Source organism: Falco rusticolus, chromosome 1 (genome assembly GCF_015220075.1).
Source record: "Falco rusticolus isolate bFalRus1 chromosome 1, bFalRus1.pri, whole genome shotgun sequence".
Lineage (NCBI taxonomy): Eukaryota > Metazoa > Chordata > Aves > Falconiformes > Falconidae > Falco > Falco rusticolus.
This window is the reverse complement of record NC_051187.1, coordinates 92,770,634-92,790,184: the sequence shown is the minus strand read 5'-3', so window position 1 is coordinate 92,790,184 and position 19,551 is coordinate 92,770,634. Positions and strand designations below refer to the sequence as shown.

At 36.8% G+C, this 19,551-nt stretch overlaps 1 long non-coding RNA gene across 10 annotated transcripts in view; it reads right to left on the bottom strand.

The window, feature by feature from the left end:
* Window positions 1-3,186: 3,186 nt before the first annotated feature.
* Window positions 3,187-19,551, bottom strand: part of LOC119149169 — an 85,194-nt gene continuing 68,829 nt past the window's right edge. For 5 of the 10 annotated variants that reach the window (XR_005104595.1, XR_005104585.1, XR_005104605.1 and 2 more), the window contains 3 exons: window positions 18,432-18,609; window positions 7,444-11,544; window positions 3,187-3,512 (listed from right to left, as the gene is read on the bottom strand). This is a non-coding gene — a long non-coding RNA (uncharacterized LOC119149169). Of the gene's footprint in view, window positions 3,513-5,881; window positions 5,966-7,436; window positions 11,545-18,431; window positions 18,610-19,551 lie in introns of all 10 variants that reach the window. The other 5 variants (XR_005104597.1, XR_005104601.1, XR_005104596.1 and 2 more) reach the window with 5 other exon arrangements.

The following is a 19,551-nucleotide window of genomic DNA, read 5'->3' as shown; positions in this document are numbered from 1 at the left end:
TCATCTTTTTCTTTTAAAATACACCATCAAAAAAGGAACGGGGGCAGAAGAGAAAGATGAACATTTTTATATCCCAAGGCAAGGGAGCTCACATTCAGTTCCTTTTCCTGTCTGAGAAGACCAGCATCTTCCTTACCTCTCTCCCTGCCTGCTGAAAAGACTGAAATACTATGGTATCCTGTATTTAAGCACTTGCCACCACGTGCAGAAGAATTTCCAGAAGTCATTGCTTTATAAGTAGGCAATAATTAACACCTGATTTTATAGCCTGATATTTGCAGAATCTCCTGAAATTTTTAGCCTTGAGATAAAAGTTCCTTCCCTCAAGGAAGGCTTTAAATTGAGAGAAGGGCTCGACTCTTGTGCCTCCACTGTCAAAACAGAGATTTTGATGCACTTTTGTAAAAATGTGGGGAATGTAAGGTAAAAACATATAGAGTCCTTGGAACTTGGGCAATCTTGTCATTAGGAGTCAGCTAATCAGGGGCTTTCAGAAAGCCAGGTTTAGTCTTAAGCATCTAACAGTTGCCTGCATCTCTTGTTGGATCTGGTCCATAGTTTTGTCAAGGAAGCTCATATAGGCTTGACTGTAGCTTTTATTTGAAGACAAATCCTGGGAGAGACCTCTAGTTCTTAAGTAAGTTCTAACCTTTTCCTGTGTAAGCAAATGCGCTTCATTCTTAAATGTGTTTCTGTACATACACTGTGTGAATCTTCTACTGCAGAGTATTAATGTCAACAAAAGGTTAATAAAAAATAAGGCTTCCAGGCCTTTTTTCATGCTTATCTGCTCCCACGTGATTTGCTTTATTACTGAAGCTGATGGTTTTCAATAACGCTTACAGCAGCGGAGTTTAACTCTCACTTCTTATTGAAAAAGACAAATCAAGAGTTGAGTAATATCTGGAACTTATCTGTTCCTTTAAAAATAAAAATTGAAAGTTAAAAGCTGGCAGGGTCACAGGTAAGTGTTATTGAAAGTCACAGCCAGCAGGCCATTTGCAGCTGGAAGAAAAAAGGTCTTTCCCTTCCTTTTCTGTGGTTGGTCATGGCATTGCTACTCTTCAGTGTTTGTTTTATTCTTTTCTTCCCATGCTCTTTAGTCAACACCGATGGTCTGTCTTAAAATAAAATTCACCTCTCTTATTTTTAGATAAAATGTAGCATGATCCAAAGAATTCTGCAATCTGGACTTTAAATCTCAAATTTCTACTGAATCACCATGCTACTCAGTTTTATATCCCTTCCTTCTTTAATTTCCCCATTTTAAAACAAGATATAATGGATAACAGTTCTAGTAAAGTACTTGGAGATCTATAAAAAGAAAGGGTTAAAAATTATTTCTTCAGCTCACATATAAGTACTGCAGTCCATAGGGAAGCTAGAAGACAAGCTGTGAGGAACATTTGGGTGTTCAGAGATCATTTGAAAAATTGCAACCTCCTTTATAATAAAGAAAATCTGCCAAACCTAAAACATGAAAGAATAGATCTGATGAAAACGCATTCCCTCACTCTTACTATTAATGGGTATTAATGCTAACACATGTAAACATCACATAGGATAACATGAACTGTAGAGTTCATAAGAAGAGAGAAAGAGAGAGATCCAAATACTAAGAAGATATGGACCTTTCCCTTTTAGCAAAACTGAATGTTTTAGCAGAACACTGTTCAAATGATTTGCTGTAACAGTAGCTAAATTATCAACTACTACATGAAAGATTTTTATCTGATCTTGATTTTTAGTTCATCTCCCAAGGTCATCAATGAAAAATCTTTCTATGTACTGAGCATTGTAGGAGATCCTAAATTTTAGACCTATACAGGGCTTTGACAAACCAGTAGTCATTGGTAAATGACATTTCATCAAATCAAATGAGTTATATAGAATTATGTATTTCAAGAAAAACCTATCTGGGATAAAAGCTAGGTCCATAATGGAATGTATGGACAACATAAAATATAAACTTGGATAGTCAGCTGATAACAATTAAAACTAGCCAGTCAGTTAAGACACTTTTAGTGATATGAGTCCAAGTTTCAGAAGAAATGGACATCCATGTTGCTTTCCCTTATTCCAGGAAATTGATTTGGCCAAACAAAATACAGTAAAGGCAGAACTGTACTCTGAAATCTTGTTTCATTGAAGAAATGTTAAAAGAACTTATTTTCATTGTGCAGTGGAAAAGGACACTACTATTATCTGAAATCTCAGAAATTTTCTGATAATAAAAAAAACACTTCCCACCTTTCTTTCCCACATTTATACCTTGCTAACTACATCATTGTTAAAACCAGAGTTTGCCTTCATTTATTTTTTACAGATTGAGCCTGAAAATATTGGAATAGGCGAACTCCCTGCTACTGGAAAAACATGAAAATAGAATATTGATATTCTACTCACAATTGTTTTCAGAACATCAGTTACATGTGTTTAGCATCCTCCTCTTTGATTGTACAGTTCTTTTTCAAAAGAATCATGCTGTTGCCTTCACAACTTTCTGCTTAACAAGGTTGCAAAGCATAATGTTACAGTTTGTTACCCTCCTGGCAGACAGAAATGCCAAAATAGCATTCTATCTTTCTTAAATTCATTGGACTATCAGTCTCTGTCCTGTTCCCCTTTTCCGTTTACACAACAAAATGAAATTATATTTACAGAAGAGACATCATTGTTCACATTACAATTTAATTAATGTTGAATTAACAAGTAATTTTATTAACAAGCTTTGAATCAACATGCTTCTTGTGCCCTGGTGGAAATCCTCCAGAATTGATTAAAGCAAGCTAAGGATTAAGCTGGTGATTTATTGACAAGAAAAATGTCACCTTTATCTACAGGCAGGGATGTTTGTCTCAGCTGGAGAGTTGCCAGTGCATTTCATGTCTTTTTTCCCCATTACCTTTTTGCTCACTTCCCCCATTTTGAGACACACAAAAAAAGTATTCTTAAATTTGGGGATTATCTGGGGCAACTGTAGGAGTAGGAACTACATCTACCTGCTGGTTCACACATTTTCTTGGGCTGATGGAAACAAAGCTTAAAACAAACAGAAAAACAGCCAACCAGAAAAAGCCCAACAGAACAGAAAAACTAATTTTAAAATATTTTTAAATTTTCTTTTCTATGATGAACTCAAAAGCCAGAAGTACAAACAGAAAATTTATTCAACCAGACAAAGAGTAAGTTGATGCCATCTGTCTTTATTCAGCTAATACACATTGCATTGTCTTATATAGCTCTGGTGGACCATTGGTCCTGAAAGATGTACTTTAATAACATGTGTTTGTACATCACTTAATACACAGCAGTGGTGATTCATCAAAATGCAAATCAGACAACAAGAAAACTGTAATAACAGCATAGAGGAAAGTGATTATAAGCTCCTATGAATCACAGAACTAGGTATTTCACTTGAGATATTTTATACAATGATCAGTTTGACTGCACTTTGCACTGGGCTAGCTCATTTCCCACAGGCTGTGTTTCAAGGCAATATCCAATATAACCTGCACAAAAAGAAAACAGATATGAAGGTCATTTCAAGCAGACTAGAGAGAAATTGCAAAAATGTGCCAGCAGAGCAAGCTGACCTCTCTTTATAATTCATAAAATTAAGCTTCCTCAGCTGATGAGGATAGCTTACTTAAATTTTAAAATTTTCCTATACTGTGGGATGAATATCTTTACACATTAAAACTTATTTTCACACTTTCTCCATTCAAAAAAGTCCTTGCTACAATCAAAATGCTGAAATACTATATAGACAGGGTTTAAAATTTTCCTTCCTCCATTCATTTTCAGTCCCAGATTTATTTGAAATTCAAATTTCGTAGCTATTCTTAAAGGAAAGCACAATATCAGTATCCAAAGAGTCTAGCTAAACATACTAAACATTATCTTTTCTAACAATTTCTAGTAGACCCCATGATTGTGGTGCAGACTACCAACAAATAATTGTACTACCAAAACCAAATCATACTACAATTAACAGGAACATTATTCATGCTCTTCTCTAATAAAGAACAGGACCAGACCCATTATTTGAGGCAACAATCTATCTGCAACAATGAGATCTGATCAGCAGGAATAGGCAGATGTCTCTGGTCTCCACAGTGTTGCACCTTAAAAGTTAGATTCTTATTTCAGCTATATAACTGTAAAGGTGGTCAAGCAATGCCATGGATTTCACAAAATGTTCCTCAGGATAATCCTGGTCCCACTCTGCAGTGTAGTCTGGCATCAGTCTTAGATGTTCAAGAGCCTTTTTGTTCACTTTATTAGAAATATTTGATGAGCAAAGTCTTGTATATCTGATTTCTGAGATCCAGAGATCTTTCAGAGGGGCACTAGAAAGGATTAGAGATAATATTAGCTCTGAGGCTTGCAATCAAGAGCTTCTTGTGAACATAACACCCAAATAGTGATAAAATATGACAGCAGGGAAGAAGGATTCCAAACGGTTTCACACTTCCCGTCTTTACTATTATGCTTTGGAAACAAGACTACAACAGTTTTTTTCCTCAGAGAATGTTTAAAGCGCTCAGTCAGGAAAATCAGATGGACAAGCAGACTCTCACTCCAGGGAACTGTAACAATGAATTACTTCTGAAATCTTTTGACAGACAGAAAAATGTAGGCTTGTGCTGTGTTTTTGGCCACTGAGTCCTCTACATAGCTCATTTCTGCAGTGACGGGTGTGAAGTGTTTGACCCTTGCTGTTTGTAATTCCACACTCTGCAGCAATGGCAGTAGTCTCCACCCACTGATCATCCAGGTTAATTGCCCCTTTTCCACAATGACATCATTTGCAATAACTCAGCCTTCAAAGGATGTATCCAGGACTTTAACAAACGCACTACCCTCAAGGTAGACTACCTTTGATCTAGTCTACTCAATACAGGAGTCAAGTTTTGTGAGTTGTGTGAGGGCCATTTGTTCAAGACACTTGAAAACAGGAAAAGGAAAAGGAAAAGGAAAAATATCTGTCTTCTGACTGTTTCCTAACTCTCAAAATGTCAAATTCTGGAAATGCTGCTTCTGGTCTATAACCTAAAAGAAGTGTTAACAATTATGATATTTTAAAATAAATTACATTAAAAGCTTAGCCATACACTCTCCTGGACCTTCTGAATTAAATATAAATTGCTCTCTGTGTTCCTGTTTATGCCATAGAGTTTTGGTCTTCCTGACAATCAGGACTGAATTTTCATTTGCTTAGACTCTTTGGAAATGGGTGGTTTGTACTTTATGCAAACTGCCGGGGAAAAAACGTTGTACCTCAGGACAGTAAGTTTAAAATACTTGATTTCAGCCATGAAGGCACAAGGCTGTTCAAGCTTGCAAAGGAATAGCAAGTTACATTACAGCCTGCTTACTCCCTTGGACTTCAGGGCACATTTATTCATTTCCCTCACAGGTTTTGCCTGCACTGCAACGAAAATGTCAGGGGTACTTTATTCAATAGTTCTCTGCATTGGACTGACAGTCCTGGCCCCCTGAGGTGGCTTCTGGTCGCCATGCCAGGGCCTTGACCACATCCTATATCTTATACATGTAGGACTAATCAAGCAGTAGTACAAATAAGGAAGAATAGTCTGAGGTAGGAAGAGAATGGACGAGTACGCAGAAGTGAAGGGTGATCCCATTTTCTTGTCAGATGGAATGTTCTTAATTTGACTTTTAAAGGACATATCACAATGAAAATGTGTTTCTATTTTCATTACCTTTAAAACCACTGATAAGGTTTAGCAGAAAAGGTTTGGGGTGGTGGAACAGAAGGCAATATGGTCAATTCCTTGCTTTCTAGCTCGCTACTCAAAATATTTGAGTTCTTCCTGAACAATCATGACATGTGAGAACACACAAAATAAAATACCAGAGGTCTTTACTCAGGTAGTTTAGCAGAAGTCAGCGCCTTTATTGTCCTTAAGGTCATATGACTTGAAGGCACACCGCTAACCTACAACAGTAGTGAAAAAAATTGGAAAACTGAGACATCTATGGCTGTAAAAGCTGGTACTCTGGCAAAATATTTGGTTTATGCATGTCACTAAAATATTTCAGTAATTTTTTAACTTTCTAAAGAATAAGCTATATTTTATTTCTCTCTGTAGTTACATATGTATCTGCTTGAAACACATTTTCCCTGTGTCCTGAAAAAAAGACAAAAAACATTCTATAGAGCAAGTGATTTAAATGTGATCATGCAAGTCAAAAAGGCTTGCAAGTTTTCCTGATTATGAGTCCTTTCATTATTTTTTTACTAACACAGTATTTTGAAAAAATAAGTTCTTTGAAACTTTACAGATTTCTAAGAAAGAATTGAATGTCAGACAGACACTTCAGCAAAGATGAGCAATATGCGACAATTACTGAACTAATAAACTACAATTTTACTTTGCTAATTAAAACTAGAATAATGCAATAATTAAATTCAGGTCTCCACTAAAATTGAATCAATATACCAATGGATTGAATGATTAAATCACCAAATTAATACGGCAAAAAATCAGATCAAATTAACAGATTGGCACCACAATGACTTAATATGCATTGGTCTTTTCTGTGAAGATTTTAAGGCAAATATACTTCCTCAGTGAAAATCAGATTGTTTTTTCCTCTCAGAAGCTGAAAAAAAGATTGGAGAGGATGATTTACAGGATTTTTTGCCAAGAAAATGTGCTCAACCTCTTGGCTGATGTAAAAGCTTTCAGAACAACAATCAGAAAAACACTCTTTTATAAGATAGCTCATGATCAATTGGACACATTTTTTCCATACTTGCATTGTTAAAGGCAATTACCTCACTGCTCTCAGCATTTTAAAAATATCCTGGACTTTTTAATGTCAAGGAATTGGACAACTAGTATGAGCTCATGTATGAGCTCATAAGTCATTCTAATGTCTGTTGACATGAGCTGCTTTTACATTTATCAGAAATCTACTCATAATTAAGCAATTGTCCCAGCTGTACTCATATTTCTGCCTAAATTCTTCACATGATTAATCACCTTAGTTCTTTCAGTATCTTTTGTTAATTCCAGGCAAATATTCCCCGGAGTCCCAGTTTGTGGTAAACCCCCAGTTATTTAGTTTTCTGATTCAGAGACATTGTTTATTTCAAAGCACTTCCTCTTCAAGTACTTATTTTCTTCCTTTAAATCACAAGATGAGAAACCCTGCTGCTCTTGCTGCCTGAAGGTCAAAGGGTTGTGTGGGAGAGAATTTGCCATGGAAGAAACAATCCAGCTTTACCTGGGTGACAGCAATTATGCAGAACAACAAAAGGAGAAGTTAAGTTACAAGATGAAAACTCTAATACATTCTCCCCAGGGTCTGCCACTCACTCAGCCGTGAGAAAAACAATGTCAGACTTCATTTTAGTAGTTACATCTCTATAATGCGGAGACAGTAAAGCCTATCATACACACAGCATACTTTGTTGTTTTACTTTCCGGGTGTCTGCTCTTCAGGTTACCTCCTCTTAGGTTGTCATTCCTTGGAAGAAAACAAAGAACAGAAGTAGCGCAATCAATTTTTAATTTAAGAGTCCACATGAATAGATAGTGGAGTCATAACTTGCTCCGAAAGGCCAAACCTGGACACGCCTTTAACCTGCAGTGAAAGAGAAATGTGGGAAAACGTATGGAACCACATTCACAGTGTATTAATATCCAAATCAAGAAATAGAAATCTCACTGGGGAGAGAACTGTGGAGGGCATGGACTCTTCAACCCTCACAACAGGAGAGGTGCAGCAGGGGGGAAGACACGTTGTCTTGATTTGGGTTGGCGCTTCAGGAGGAAATACTTCGAAGAGGTACTCACCCACACACATTCCCCACAGTCATTTCCAGTAAGCCCTGAATGTAACTGAAAAGTGAACTACACATGAAAAATAAATGCACCTTTACCTCTTGTGTGTTGTGTATGAAATATATCCAAAGGTCAAATTTATTTATTTTCTTATGTCATCATTTGAATTCTTTTTCCCACACTCAGGCATTTTTGATCATTTAAAGTCTAGGTAATTTTTGCCATTCATCCCAAGTCACCTCCCACCCTGAGTGTATTTTAAACACTCTAGAAATATTGATTAATATCACATGTAATAATATTAACAATCATTGTCACTATTTCTAACCTTGAAAAATTGAGACTCAGAAAGATCAAGACATTGCCCACAAAATTTGCTGTTTCCATGAAGTAAACTTCAGTGGCCCATGAAAGAAACTGAAGAGTTCTGATGCCTAATCTTGTCTCTAAACAACAAAAAAAGCCCACTCATTCTCTGAAAATCACATTTACACAATTACTCAGACTATTAATTTATCCCTTTATTAACAATTATTGACTGAAGCACAAACTAAAGACAATGGGAAATCTAAGAAAAAGAACTTCCAGGCGTTTATGTCTCAGTTAAACACTGTTGTTGTTTTTTTTTTTTAACACACTGATTAAAATAATAATCTCTATTTTCAAGTAAACAAAAAAAATGCAAATATGGAAATAAATTCCCTATCATAGTATATATTTATATGGTTAATCTATAGAAGTCTTCTATAAAATACACCTCTGTCAAAAACATTTTTCTATAGTAAGTGATTAAATAATACTGCCTAGTGGATAATATTAGTACTTAAATTCAGATCACCTTCCTTTAACAAAAAGCTTTCTCTATACTTGTTAGTATGTACAGAAATATACAAATTAATATTATAGTACCAGACAAATTTCAAAAGGCTAATACTCTGGAACTGAGCAAATTTATTAGTTTCACTGTTGTTTGATTTTTTTATAATTCTATGGATAAAAATATTTATATTGATTATATGGATAGAAATAGTGTACTGCAAATCCTATATTTTTATCCAGATTTTTATATTTTGGGGGTCGCCTTCTGATAAGTACTATTAAAGTACGTTTGACTTCTACATTGTGAAAATGGAAAGCATGTCTTTTTCTAAAGGATATTTGCTCCGTCATTTTGTAAGTGGTAAGTCAAATGCAGCCCAGTGGCATAAACATGCGGCCTTATTTGAGGTCTGGTGAAAAGCCACTGAAGACCTCAGTTGGCTTCCTTCAAGTCCAGCAGAAAGCTCTTGGAAACAGACATGCTTCCTGTAACTATACTGTATGAAAAAATCCTCTCCTATAACATCTTATGTCTTAGTTAAATTTCCATCATTCTGCTAAACTTTGCTATCTTGTTTTTGTAACATCATGCACATTTTACAAAGCTAATAAATATTTTTATTTTATTGTTCTTATTCTTCCTGGTCCTGCTACTTATTTTCAGCAAATGGAATTGCATATTTTATGTGGATTTCCTTCTTTCTCTCCTTTCCCCGCTCTCTTTTGTTTTGTAGGTGTTTATATATGGAGATTGAAAACTTTCCATGCTTTCATTCTCAAATAGAAACTTTTCTTAATGACATTTGCACCTGTGTCATGAGTCATTAGAGAAATCCTGACCACAAACATCAATAACCTGAAAGACAAGCAGAAAACACCTGAGGTAAAGCCACATTCTTAGCTTTCATTAGAAACTTATGTTTAGACCTTCCAGTGAATGCTTCAGAGGGAATGAAAAAAGGATTTCTCAATGTTTTGCAATACATGTTACATTTAAGAAACACATTTATGCATGTGTTATGTGTATATATATGTCCAAAATTGAGTTACATAATATGTATAGGTAGCATATCCATAACATGAAAACTTGCTAGTCACCAAATACCCTGTGGGTTTACAAGCACCTGGCAGCAGCACTGTAATATTATTCATCTAACATCAAGTGGCATCCTCAAGTTCAAGCCTGCTGATAGAGCAAGACACACTCAAGAGCACACAGTCCCTGCTAGAATATGGTCTTAGCAGCTACTAAAACTGGAAATCAGTTAACTTGTCACTACCAAGTTAATTTGGTGTCTCCAGGACTGGGATAAATGAGTTGGGACTCAAACTATGTCATTAGGATGTTTAAGTTACCTATGAGAGTTTAAACCATGTACACAGTAGAAATATGCTTTCTGGAACCCATATGGTTATGGTAAACACAAAACCGTAATGAAGTTATTTGCCTTTTTCTATAACAGCTGCACTGCATTACTAACCTTTGTCCCACTTTACCCTCTGAGCAGTGTAAAACAATGGGTCATTTCTCAGCAGATGTAAGCAATGTTTACCATTGATTTAATGAATAAATAGCTAAGCAGTGGAACCAAACAGACGTACACCAAGGATCTGGTGTATGCCTCATTTTTGAAGTCATCTTACTACAGAAACAGTCTCCTCATTCCAATCTCAACAAAGAATTGTAGTATTTTCTTCAAAGTTATTATCTTCTGCTGAGCAAAATGGACAAATGTTATAGCTCAGAAGAAATCTCTCAAGATCTCCCATGCCTGAGAGAAAACCATGGATCCTTGGGAAAAAAAAATGCAGCTGCTGTTTTCTGAAAGGTCTGTTTATAGCAAAATTTATATTATCAACTATAAGGATCCAGTATGAGATACCCATCCCTCTATTGTCCCTATACATTTAATAAAGCAGGAGAGAAATTTCTCCGGGGGGTAAATAATTTCTAAACTTAACTGCTATTCTGAATCATCCTCTGCAAGACACATAAGTGCACAAATATTTTTGGTCCCTATGATTTCCCCTTCTCTACCCACAATATTTCAAAACTAGAGGATGTACTCTCTTAACAGAGACATCAGAACTAGATGTCTAAAGAGCAAGACAGCTGGAATATCCGCTATTGTTTCTATACCTGAAAGGTCCCAAAATATTGCACATTACAGTTGGAGATATAAAAAAATACCATATAGGTAAATAATTTCAGGCCATTCATAAAAATGGTGTTTTCTTGCAGCACCTTTTAGGAATTTTTGTATGTGTAATTGAGTGAGAAAGAGGTTACAAGTCAAAAGCCATGACTTGGAAAATGAGGGGAAGAATATTTTAACCTGTAGGTAATAGTATATATTGTTCTTGTTTTGTGATTATTTTTTTTTTAAGATAACATTCTCAACTACCCTTTTCCTTGAAGGCACATTTATATAATTACTATGTTTGTAATAAAGATATGCACAGCAAGCACTTTCAGTGATATATTGAATAGAAGAAAACCATCCTTGCAAGGTTATTTGCTTTCCCGGAAACAGCTAAGACTGTGTAAATATTTAACTATAATTATGCTAAAGCACTATTCTTTTATGCCACAGTCACTCACAAAATACAATCCTATAAATGCCTTTCTTGAGATTTGTTACATGCTGGCTTTTGGTCTTATGGGAACAAATCTCTCTCACTTCTATTGATCTGTTCTTTAAATTATTCTCCCATGAGGCTTTCAGCTAAGAGCATCTTTTTGTTGAATCTCTTTGTATTTTTAATTGGCTTATGTTTGTTTAAACAAAATCACACCAGTGCCTTAGGCTGCAGCCGTCAACTCATTGCATTCAAACCCAGACACACTGTACTCTAGCAGCCTTTACTTCTGTCCTCTTCTGGGCTCATCTCTTCAGGATGGAATCTGTCACAAGGAAAAAAAAGGCATAAAAAATTCCCTTTGGACTGGGTTGCTAGGGACATAGCTGGGATTTGCATAATGCTGTTAAGAGTACTAAAGATGAAAGGAAGGGTAGATTGTGCCATTTGTCTGCAGGTTCTGGCTAGCGGGTGGTGAGGAGCCACTGCCCTAGGAGGAACACTGGAGAGATGGTGCCTCGGGCAGGCCCCAGACCTCCCATCCCGCATGGTCGCCCGGCTGTGAGGAGAGACTCTGTGCAGTCTGCTTTTGTCTCTCCCGTGGCACAGAGCACTCTCTGCACTCCACCGGTCCTGCTCCCCTAGGTGAGGTGAGACTGTCAGTGCTGCAGACTCAGCTTTTCCCTGAACCTCGTCCATCAGCAGATACCAGTGTGAGTCGTTTCCAAGCTCCCCTCGCTGAAGGGAGCCCAGGAACCGCTATTGTGTGCTGCCCTTGTGCCACCGTACAAAAAGGAAAAGGTTCTTATTTCTCCTCTACCCCTCCTTGGCTGAGCAAACAGGGTTCAGAGCCAGAACCCGAAATAAGATAGACAGTATGAGTGGGGAAAGCAATAGAGAGAAGCATTTCTTGTCATTCAATTTTATTCTTACGCACTTTGATCCCAGATTATTTTTGAATAGTGTGAAGTGAGGCATATTCAAGGATTTTTAACTTTTTCCTGTTCTTTTAACTATCTCCAGTCAATTACCAGCTGCTAAAGCATTTTTCTTCTTCTGTGGCATAAATACAAAAGGAGGGAAATGAAATTCTGCTCATATTCTATTATGTTTCAGTTTAATTCAGTATGAAACCAAGTTTTTTTACAGGCCACATGGGCACGCTAACTGTACAGTCAGGCTTGGGCTGTATAGCTCACCTCTGTGGAACACAGCCTCACACAGCATTGCCTCTGCATCACACTGTGTCTGGAAAGAATTAGTCCCTAAACCCTGTTTCTCCTGAGTGTAAACCTCTAGTGCAGATGCTTTTACTCTGCTCTCATGATTCTATCCTCTCCATGTAGTGTGGATGCTTCACAGTGGGGTAGGTATTGTAGGAAGTACACCTACTCCCACGTGTCCCCTTATCAAGGTTTATGTGACCCCTTGAGTGCTCACTCAGTAACCTACAAGCAGATGGACACAGAAGTAGAGATAGTAATATATTTCAAGAAAAATAAAAGGACACCTGTCATACACTTCTAGAAGGCACACACATTTTGCACTGTAGGCAAGGACTGACACACAATGCTGATAACCAGTGTTGTCTGAACCAACGATTTTTGTGGCAAGGTTCCAGATCCTCTATGGTACCATCCTCCTGGTTAGCTCCATTCAGTCTAAGCTTAAGAATGCTCAAGCTACCCACCCTTAAATGAACTAACCACTGAAGTTTGTTATGGAACTATTCATCTCAAATAGTTAAGCTTATGAAAAGGAATGAGAGATACTGAGCTCCTAGATTAGGGGAAGAGACATTGCTGGGCTGTGTGAGCGCTGCACTGTAATTTCCTACACTGGAATTTATACAATTGGCATGATAAAGTCATCAGCCGTTAAATAAATAGTGAATAGGGCAAATATGAAATTTTTGTTCACTGAAGCCCATAATAGTAGAAATGAACAGCACTCAGTTAAACTAATAGATTGACTTATAGCTAAATAGCTAAAGGAACACACTTCCTTGTGCAGTCAGTGGTGAACTGGTAGAATTTGCTTCCACCACGGTTGGGGAAGGATTTCAAAGCAGATCTACAATAAAGAGAGAGTCACAAAAGCAAACAACAGAAGGTATCGTCTATAGTCCTTAGCCCACCAGCTGTGGGTGCTGGGGCAGGACAGGAAGAGTGTGCTGCAGAGAGCAGCCAGGCTCACATGCTCTCCCTAAATAGAGTTGGCTGCAGCCATGTCTGGAGACAGAGCACTGAGCTACACAGATTGCTGCTCTAACCCAGTTGGGCATTGCATCTGTTCTCATATCCTTAGGTTATGCCTGCAAGCAGCAAGTAGCATTAATATTTCCCTTGAAATCATGCCTAAAATATCCAAAGTTACACACCACACAAGTGTGAAACTCAGAGCAGCCCTATAAACCAGGGAGTTAGTCTAAATCCCGAAACATTGCCATAACCCAGAATATTCAGAGGAAATGCAAGAACTCTAGAATGTTTGCAGATCAGTCAGGTTTGCATGCATGGAAGGATGACAAAGTACTTTTCACAAATCACAAAATCACAACTGATGATGCAAACTCACCATCAAAAATAAAATTAATTGGAACAAGGTGACAGACATTTAAGTATAAGAAAAAAAATGAATTGTTTTGATAAGGTGTTTTGCAAGCTATGAGATTTTAATTAAATCACACAAATCAACAATATCCTTGGAGAATTACATTCAAAGATTGTTCTTGGTTTTTACGAGCTCAGGTGACATGAAGAATTAAAAATTTTACATGTCCCATTTACTCATTCCAGACTGAAAACCAGGATAAACAGATCACCAATAATTTCCAATGAACAATGCAATGCAATATAAAATAAATTTTATCTCAGAGCCCTAGACATAAAATATCTGATGCAAAACCCTCCTCATTACTACCTTGATCTCATAATCTTTTGTTATCTTTCTTCATATGCCATCCTTTAAATAAAATCATTCCAAATTTTTGTGCTGACAATAAGGTTGATAAAAATATTCAGTTAGTGTCAGATGTCAAAACTCAAAAGTGAAGATTTAATTGGACTTTGTATCTTAAGAAGGCTTGGAATCTGTTTTCCCAATGGTAGTGGTAGTGGCTCCCAAGATGCAAAAATCACGTATGGTATTTGAAAGAAGCATCCAAGAGGAGAACATTCCGTAGTTTAATTTACAAAGGAAGTGGCAAATATGAATAATTCAATGTAAAGTCTGAATTCAGGTAAGCTTTTGGAATTTACAGTGTCAAGCCACTCTATTACACCATCTCCAGCTGCATTCCCCAGCTGCAGAACTCTCTGTAAGACTGACTACTAACTAAAGTGTGATTTCTTCCTTTGAAGAAAAGTAACCATCCTCATGATACAAAGCTTTAAAAAATTATTACTGGAAAAGACTATGCAAAATTTTCAGTGTTGTCATCTTAAAAATTATACAGATGGCACTGAAAATACCTATGGCTCTGAAAGAATTGTAATACTACTATCGCTTCATTCATGGTTTTTATTTACTACCTAAGAAAATGGTTTCTAATACACTTATAAACAAACAAAAAAACCCCAACAAACAAACCAATCCATAATGGTAAGTTTTACGTACTAATAATATAAGTGATACATACAGAGGAAAAGTGTTTTACAGAAGTGTGGGCCGTGGAAGTGTTTTAGTTAGGCTTAAACAGTGCTGCTTATCACTTGATGAGTATTGAGCTGGATGCAGACACTTCCAGTGACAAGCGGCTGCCTAGGGATATGGCTGCCTCCCAGTGAAGTGACTCAGAGGGCATACCACAAGCAGAAACAGTAATGCAAGGGAAAGAAAAGGCAAGCCCTCTGGTAAATCTGTCACTGACCATTGTCATGTTCTGTGCATGTTACTCTCTCTACCCAATTTTATTTCCTTTTCCAGTTTCTGTTCTTATTTGTACTGATGTTTACCCTTGGAATTTCGCTCTACCAGATCAATGGCCATTGATGTAAAAGGACATATCAATGTGGTGAAAATGTGCCTTAGCATTTTTGTTGGACCTAAGAAGCAAATGGCCAATATCATAGGTCATACTGGAAATTCAGTGAGCTAACCAGCTCACCTGGGATGTGGTATAAACAAAGGAGCTAAAGCTTTAGACTGATTTCTTCATGACTATGTCCTTATATTGGGCATTATCTTAAACAAATGAATGAATCAAGACCAGGTAATTTTTAGCACGCTGAGCTCCAGAGACCACAAAATACATCTGAAACAAAGGCAAAGGGTTCAGAGGTTGAACTAAGGGACCAGACCAGCAAATTACTATCACACATTTTACTGTTAGTTCAGTGTCACCCAATGCAGGCCATGTGTTGCAACTTTTACTCCACTTTCCACAACGTTTTGCACTTGCTCTGTTACTAGCTTATGCATTCATATTGCATACGCTAAGTGAATTTTTGGTGTAATACTTGGTTGCTAAAAGTGTATATGTGCTACAACATGATTAAAAGAACAGCAAACTGCTGGATGATGTTTGCAGCAAAGGAGTCCTGGTTCAGAAGTTTTCTACATACCTAGCCTCCCCTAATCAGTATTTTTTTCAAATCTAACATAATTGAATTTCAACATGAATAGCAGCTAAAATTGGACTGACTCCAAATTTAGAGAAAAATCTTTCTCTTCCTAGGATCCAATTTTTTTAATTTTTCTGTTCATAAGTGATACTTTTAAATAAATACTACAGTAATGTAAACAAAAACCATAATTTTAACCAGAATTACATTCAAAAATTAACTGGATGAAAGTAAGACTAGGAGCTACACAAAAACCTTGTGGAAAATTTAGATTTCATAAATACCATGAAAATTTAAACTAAAGATGCAGTCATTTCTGACAAATATATATCCCATTGAAACCAATGCAGATGAAATCACTATTCATTGCTTCATAGTGCTGTTCAGTTATAAATGCATTAAATATTTTTCCTCCTAATCAAATATTATTCTTCCCTGGATCAATCTGCTTATTTTCATTGGGAGGTATAGGAGAGTTAAACAACAACAACAACCCACAGCACCAGCATCTTATGCCTACAAATATCATGGACATTTAGAAAAACAACTTCATCTATTCTGTTCTTGTGAAAACTATTGCCTTCTGAAGCAAAGCATCTACAGAAACCAAGGAACATGAGATAACCTAAACCAGAGTTTAAAAAAAAAATAAATATTATCAGTTTTTAGGGTTGAGTACTGCCCATTCAACATGTATAACAATTAAGTCTTTCAACTCAAATGAAATTATAGTCAATGGTCATCATCTAGTTTATATTTTCCTAACTCTTGCTTTGAAGTGGTTTCAATTACGTACTTTTAATAAAAGCAACTTTTAAGCACCTTCTTGTTATGTCTGCTGTAAAAGAAAAGCAGATGGAAACTGAATGTTTAAAGATAAATGAGTAGGAATATTTGTACAGAGAATTATTTTTTTCTTAATGGTTAATTAAACCTATTGAAAGTGCTAAGGAAGTTGAATGTCATTCTTGGGTTAATATTCATATCTCTTTGTTATTTAGGATTTCTAGTGTTCTGATCACTGGATTCAGTCACTAAGAGCACAATTCACTGATGGTACTGAAGGATGCTGCACACTCAAATCTTCCAGAGGGTTTACACAAGGTGACAGCATCATAGAAGTGACCTGTGCCTTCTTTGCATGTTATATAAGGAGCTCCCCTTCGGTCCACTGGAGTTTGCACAGGGGTCTGGGGGTGCAGTGGCATCCTGTGTTCTGGATGATGTTCTGCAACTGTCATAAAGGGAACAAACATGTCTGGCAGCACAGCTGTCCTGCAGTATGTGGATCATGAGGCCTTAGTTACAGGTAACTGTGGCCACATGGAACATAGATATGGAATAAGACAGTGGCTAAGGGATGAGGTGGGAAAGGTTGTGGGGAGGTTATTGTGGAAGGTGACAGAGTGCTGAGGGCAGAAGATTTTAGGGTGGACTATAAGGCAGAGAGCAATGACAGGCAATTCACAGCTTAAGAGTTCATTCAGGAGGAGGAGTAAAAATTTTTAGACAAACTCATATAAGAGAATTATGGTTAAGCTGAGGAAGTGAGTTTATTCCAGATGTGTTTGACAGCATGAGAACAGAAGTGGAAGTAGTGCTTTTGGTAAGGAGCCAGTACTGGGGATTAGTCAGGTGGAGAGCCCTGAGAGGGGAGTGAGAAGCTGAGAGCACAAGGGTAAGAATTGAAAATACAGGCTCTGGCATCAAGCAAAGGGAACGAAAACAAAGAGGGAAGGAAAGGAATTAGAGAAGCTGAGAAATCAAAGGGAGGTTTAAGAGCAAAGCCAGCTTCGGTAGAGATCACAAGGAAAGAAAAAAACCAAGAAGGGAGAATAAGAGCTACTGAGGGAGGGATGCTGGTGTTTATGGGGAGGAAATAAAGGGACTGAGATAATTTGGGGCTAGATTTCAACAAGTGAAGATGAAGCTCTCAGACTTTCCCACGTTATGCCCCGCAGAAGGGGTTTTATGATCACTGTTGATCTGTGCATATATGTAGTCAGTTCTGTCAGTCTATCTGATTTTGTATTCTTTTTTTCTTCCCTTTTCTCTCCAAAATCTGCCATCTAAGGCCTTTATTTTTGTAACAGTGTCATTCTCTTAAGTAGTCTTCCTTGTTCCTACTTTTTAGCATATGGCACTGTATTGTTCACACTTTTTCTGCCAGCCTACTGCTACGTAGACATCCCTGAGAGGCATTTAGAGAAGCAGCAAGCTCTCTGCCACAGAAAAGATCTGTGATCAGAAATATTTCTTAAGGCAGAGATGGCTGACCTTGGCAATGGAATACATACAAAGTTTGTAAAAGAGGAATCGGTATGTCATTGAGTACCTTTTTAAAAAGGCTGTTTAATTTAGGCAACTCATCTACCTACACCCATATCCATCTTCAGACAGATTACAGGACTATATTTTAAAGTGTCTCTATCAGCTTGTATGCATGCACATGCGATATATAGGCTATAAACATGCATTAAGTAGATAAAACTTCAAGCACATGTCAAATCAAGGCCCAATTGCTTTTTGCTTTTCCACAGAGAAGTAAACTCTCTGGGCTGAGAATGAATACTTTTACTGAGCAGAAAAATTATAGTAATATTGAAATGAGGTTCTGTTGCCAGAAAAAGGGATAATGCACCCTTACCTTGGTATCTGGACACCTTGATGTCTGCACAGAAACATTGAAAACATGGGAGATTGAATCTCAGGAAAGTTAAGCCTCAGCACTCATTGGTTTAGACAGCGGTTGACATCAAAAATGAAATAGCTTGTGAGCCCTCTGGTGGTATTTATTTTTTTATTTCTCAAATGGTAGCAGGATCCTGCCATAGCAACAACATGTAAATGTACTTGGATATATATGCAGTGGTGTATAAGTATTGCTGTGCAAATTTATGTACACATACTTACATATGGATACATATGCGTATAAATACATAAACAAACATAATATAAATATAAAGGATTAATTAAGAGCAGAGAAGAATACCTCGGTACATTGTAAGAGTCACTGCCAAAGCAAGGAAAGAACAAATCACTTGCCATCAGATCTGAGTATTTATGTAAGTGTCCCACTCACACATGACAGTAACAGCACTATCTGTCTGGAAGAGGAAATATGATCATACGCTAACAACACTAAGAAATTTAGAAAGATGTTTGCCTTTCCACATCACAAGCTCTATCTATAATATAGTGCCACCTGGTAAAGGTGAAAGAAGTCTCTGCTATGATCCCAAGGAAGAAAATTAATTCCCTATAAGGTTCCAGCTGGATTTGACAAATATAAATCTGTAAAAATAACACAAATTAGAAATATTTTATAATTGTTATAGATCACAGCAAGTAACTGATTAACTTCATAATAATAACAGCTTTCCAGTCAGGACTAAAAGACAGTTCTCATTTTCTTTATACTTGCAAAACCGAAATATATCAAAAAATCTTTTCCTATATTGAACAATTTTATATTATCACCATGCTACAGACATCCAGATATTGTAAACTTAAGAAAAAGAAACAAAGAAGAACCTAACAGAATGGCATCTTGTGCTGAAATTGACTTCCAATGAATGTCATTTATGTTAATAAAACTCCATGCCTGCTACAGTAATTCATTATTAGATTGTCATTATCGTCCCTTTATCTAACTTATGGGGTAGATTTTACAATTTAGGTGTTACTCATTGACAAGGATAATAACCAAGTTTCATTTTCAAAATATTCTTTGGTGTTACAAGTGTTTGGGGATTCCTGGTTTAAAT